We start from the raw sequence: 5,791 nt of genomic DNA, 5'->3' as shown, positions 1-5,791 counted from the left end.
CACACACACACACACACACACACACACAAATAAATGTAATTTTTAAAAAAGATGAACAGACCTACAGGGTTAATGCCCCAAACAATGAGTGGTCCTTTCCCTAACTGTTGTCCTCTTCCCTGGTACCTGGGAACCCCCAGCTGAAGATGCTGTCTCAGAATAATCAGCCTACACAGCCTCAGGGGAGCCACTTCCCTGCCTGAATTTCAGTTTCCTCCTCATAGAGGAAGGGTGACAGTGACCTCACACAGGAGGGTGGATTACATCAGAGCTGGTGCCCATGCCTCTGATCACATTTAAGGAATTGTTATTTTTGTTATTGTCGTGGGCGTCTCTTGTGGCTTTCTATGACTGTCTGATGAATAATCCTAGCCATGGGTCACACCCACTTCACTCATCCCTCCTGTGGGGTGGGATAAACTGGGGACTGGAGGAGCCACACCCTCTGGGAACCTGCCTTTCACATGAATGTCAGGAAGCTCAGGTCAAGAGCAGAGCTAACAGTCTCTCGGCCCACCCCATCCCTCGGGAGTACTGAGAATAGACCCAGGAGTCTCTTCCAAGAAATAGTGCCCAGCACAGGGAAAGGAAGACAGTAGGATCAGAGCCTTGCCTCTTGTCACCCTGCCTCATGGGGTGAGATGGAGCAGGCCCTGAGCTTCCCCAGTAGTGACCTCATCCTATAGACCCCCTGGTCTTCCAGGAATCTTAGTGTCCCAAATCACAGCTATCATGTGTGGTCAGTTCTGTGGTTCCACTCAAGCTGTTCCCTCTACCTGGGCCATCTTCTCCATTCTTCTTGGCTCAGCTTCTGCTTCTAGAAGTGTCCTCTTGGAAGAAACTCCTTACAGGCATTCCTTTAACCACCCAGAATAAAGATCCATACCTCTAGGGCTGGTGAGGGGGTTCAACAGGCAAAAGTGTTTGCCATGCAAGTACAGGTGACCTGAGTTCGATCCCTGAAATCCACGGTGGAAAGAGAAATCCGACTCCTGAAAGTTGTCCTCTGACCTATACGCACAGACACAGACAGACACACACATACACACAGAGCACTCACACACATGCACACACTCATACACACAAATAATAAATAAAAAATAAGAAAGACTTATGCTTCCCAGTTGTTCTGCAGGACCAGGGACCTGGCCTGCAACACCCATCTGCATTTTTCTCTATTTGTCATTTGAGGAAAATGAGGATCTGGAGGGTTTAGTAACTTGCCCCAATAATTTGTATATTTTGGAAACAAGGTGACCAGGAAGGCTGAGCCTTCTCCTCAGCCCATCAAACAGCATTTCACCTCCTTATGTTCCATCCAACAAATGAAGTTCATGTCCTGAAGCAAAGGCAAGCTCAGTGAGATCAAATGTCAGCCAGCAGTCCCCAGTACGTCGCTTCCATTCTATTCTGCAAACTGCCATGTTACTAATCAATCTCTTCTTTTGGGAGGAATCTGTTACCTCACACAGAATGAACTTGATGACCTCAAAGGCCCGGGGAAGAGGGATGTGAAGGCCGTGATCCCCTCACAGGAAGCCTCAGTCTTGGTGTCTCCATTGACCCAGCTGACACTAAAGGACTATAAAGCTAACAGCATTTGCAAAGGTGACACCACGCTGGCAGAAGTCCAAGGACTTTGTCTCTTTTCACCTTTACGATAGCCCAGCAGTGTGGATACTATTGTCCTATGTCACTGGTGGAGGAAACTGAGGTCCAGGGAGGTTGTCAGTGAACTGGTCAGATCTCCTTAACTCTGAAGTTCATGTTCTGAGTCTATTGCCCAGAGACTTGGACCCCTCCCTTCCCAGGCAGTCCTCTGCCTGGGGAAGCGCTGGTTCTTTGGCCTCGGGACTTGCCTCAGGCTGTCTCTCTTCCAGCAGGGGCTGCAGGGCATGGCTGACCCTCAGCTCCTTCTGGGCTGGTCCTGCCCTTGTCACTTGGGCTATGATACTATACTGATGTTCTGAAAGCAGGGTTAGGGTTAGGGTAAAAGTCTGGGCATCAGGTCAAGAGCCTTGGGTTCCAGTCTATACACTCTGCCACCATTTTATGCCATGACTTTGAGTCAGCCTTTCACCATCAGCTTCCTGGGGATCATCTGCCAAGTGAAATGAGGGTGTCAAGGTGACATGAGTGGGTGCTTGGCAGAGGGGGTGCACAGGGGTATCGTGGTGTGAGTGAGGAGACTGAGGAAGGAGGAAGAGCACAGAGCTCTTCCAGGTGTGGGGAGTAGAGAACTTCAGTGTATTTGGTGCCCCTCCTCTCCTGCCTTCCCCTTGGAATGGCCCTCTCCTCCTCCTGTGTGTCTCAAGACACAGACCTCCAGCATTTGGGCTGAATTAAGCACTTCGGACGTCAGCTGCCTCTGAATCATGGGTGGCTGTGAGCTGGGGGAGCGGGAAGCATGTAGGGAGCAGTATCTCAGATGGTGGTTTGTACACTGTGTCCAGCAGGTTCTGGGGAGTCTTGGAAGTGCTTATGGGTTGCGGGCTGGTAGGGGGGGCGCTCTATATCTCCTCTGGCTTCTCTGCTTTTCAAAGTTGGATTCTCTTATTTCAAGAGAGGCGGTCTGCATCCAAAGACAGAAAAATCACCCATCACTCCAACACTCTGACTTTATAGAGTTCCAGAAAAGTCACAAGCCAGACAGTGGGAGGGTGGGATTAGAACCGTCTGTGGCTCATTCATGCATGCATGCTTTCATTCACTCAATAATCCTACAAGTATGCATCCAGCGTCCTCCCTGTGCCAGGCAGGGTGGGGGCCAGGCAGACGCAGTGGAAGCCAAAATATACAGAGTCCTGTCCTTGGAGTACAAAGCTTAAGAAATGCCATGACTAATAATATATCCCACATTAGCACTTCTTACTATGTGTCTTGCCCTTTACATGTTGCCATGACAACCCTAAGAGGTAAGTAAATTTCCTATTTACAAATGAGGAAATTTAGACACAGATAGGCAAAACCAAATACACAGGGGCCAGGCAGTTAGTAAATCGAAGAACTGGGATTTGAACCTTGCATATCTGGCTCTAGATTGTATACTCATTTGTACTTCATTAAATGAACATATCTTATAACCCCAGCACTATCTGCAAGTTATCTACAAACTGTAAACACATTGTACAACCTATCCTCCATATTACTTTGTACACTATTACATAAATATAGCCCATGGTCCTCTCTGTGTGTTTTATATACATATGGGGAACCTGAGCATGATGAGGTCAGGATGGGGATGATGTCATCTTCCCTGAGAAGTGATACTGGAGTTAAAATGGAAGGGCATTGATTTTCAGCTATATTGCCAATCTCACGTAATAGACTTTCTAACAGGAGAGCCGCCCCAACTGGATCCACATGTGTCAAGGAGTGAAGTCAATCACCTGCCTCATAACATATACGAAAATTAACTCAAAATGGATCAAACACCTAAATGTAAGAACTAACACTATAAGACTCTTAGAGCAGCACAGTCTCAAATCCTGGCCTTGGATGGTTTCTTAAATATGACACCAAAGCACAAGCAACCAAAGAGTTCACCGAAATGAAACACTTCTATGCTTCAAATAAAACCACCAAGAGAGTCAAGCCAGAAAACACAGAATGGGATAAATGTGGCAAATCATGTATCCAACAAGAAATTTGTATCTAGCATATATAAAGAACACTTACAAATCCACTTGAGATCTGGAAAGCTATTTCTCTAAAGAGTGTATTAATAGCCAATAAGTCCTTGGAAAGACACTCAGCATCACTAGGCATCAGACAGACACAACTCAAACTACAGCAACACACTATTCACACAAACTACAGTGGCTGTAATTTAAGAAATTAAACCTATTGATATGGATATGTAGACACTGGAACCCTGATTCTCTGCTGGGGCAGTGTAATATGGTGCAGCCTCTGAGGAGGAGTCTGGCAGTTCTTCAAAAGGTTACACACGGTTGACCATATGACCCAGCAATTCCATTCCTAGGAATTTTCCCAAGAGAAACGAAAGCACATGCGCACACAAAAGCTTACAAACGTGAATGTTCATAGTAGCAGTATTCATAATAACTAAGATAAGGAAACAGTGCAAATGCCTACCAACTGCTGAAGGGATTAAAAATAGGGGATTGTCTGTGCCACAGAATATTAATTGACCATGTAAGGAGTGAAATGATAAAGGACAACATGGATCAATCTGGAAAAAACAATGTTAAATGGAAGAATCAGAAGACACTAGTCACACTAGACCACACGCTGTGATTCCATTTGGTCCAGAAGAGACAGATCTATAGAGACAGAGATTAGTGATTGCCTAGATATATAGAGAGAGTAACTGCTGATGAGAATGGGGTGTTGGAGGGAGGGTGATGCAAATATTGTAAAACTGGCTTTGGTTGAAATTTGTACATTGAATAGATAAGAATTATAAAATCAAAAGTTATTTTTTTAAGATGAATGGATAAGCCAGGTGTGGTGGTACATGCTTTTAATCCCAGCACTCGGGATACAGAGGCAGGTGGATTGCTGTGAGACTGAGGCCAGCCTGGTTTACACGGTGAGTTCTAGACCAGCTGAGGCTACAGGGAGACCATGTCTCAAAAGACAAAAAAAAAAAGATGCATGGATGACCAGGCGTGGTGGCGCAAGCCTTTAATCACAGCACTTGGGAGGCAGAGGCAGGTAGATCTCTGTGAGTTCAAGGCTAGCCTGGTCTGCACTCTCTGTGCCAGGCCAAGGCTACATAGAGAGGCCCTGTCTAAAAAAAAAAAAAAAAAGTGGATGAAGTATTAACTATGGACCTGGGAGAGGTTTGGTGAGTGCCTTCTAAACTAAGGGAACTGCATGTGCAAAGGCCCTGTGATTGGGAGCCTGATATATTTAGGAAAGCAAAGGGGACCATGTGATAGGGAGTTATAGGACAAAAGAGAAAAGCCATCCAGGGCCTTGAAGGCCTAGGCATGCTTGCTGGGGCTGCCCCAGGGTCCCCCTCTTTGTTTCACCTGTCTGCCTAGGGACCCTGGGACAGGATGCAGGTTATGGAGGAAGTGCACGGTCTCTTGTTAGCGGTCTCTGTGGAGGTGTAAGCACCAGTCCTGACATTTGCTGCATGACATGGGCATGTGAGTCCCTCTCTCTAAGCTCTAGTGCACATTGTCAGATGGCTTTCCCTTCCTCCCTTTCTCACAGAGCTCTGGCGAGTAGGGGCTATTTGATGGTACTCAATGCCTGTAAAGAAGGCTAAAAGTTCATGATCCATCAGCCCAGCTGCCTTCTTCCTGCATTTCGGGTCTGCTGGAGCATGGCTGCACACCCCTGCTCTGGGCCTATGGGCTTTGCTGTGTAGAGGTCCCATCCTGAGACGGGAGAGGGACTCCCAGACCTTCAGGCTGCGCCTCCCAACATTCAGCCTCTGGTAGGGATATGAGAGAGTGGGAGAGCTGGGTCCACATCCCAGGGCCTAATTGGACAGCAAGGCAGGGCTGCCTGGGAGAAGAGCAGACACTGGGCCTTCTTGGCAACTGCAGTCTGTTCATTTGTTCTTTGAACAAACACTGAGGCCTCCGTGCAAGCAGAGTTCACCAGCTGTGGATCAGCAGAGGCAGCCAAAGCCTGGGGCAGTGGGGGTGGGGGCAGGCCTTATATAAGATCCATTCGGGCCAGAGGAGGCCAAGCCAGCAAGTCAGAGAGAGGAGGAATAGAGGTCTTTCTGGTCTAACTTCCATACCATGCACTCAGAATAGAACAGAGAGGAGGCCCATGAAGCTCGGACCCTCAACTATCATAGGCACAG

This window comes from Nannospalax galili, unplaced genomic scaffold (genome assembly GCF_000622305.1).
Source record: "Nannospalax galili isolate Female #2095 unplaced genomic scaffold, S.galili_v1.0 scaffold278, whole genome shotgun sequence".
NCBI lineage: Eukaryota > Metazoa > Chordata > Mammalia > Rodentia > Spalacidae > Nannospalax > Nannospalax galili.
Note: the sequence above shows the minus strand (reverse complement) of the source record.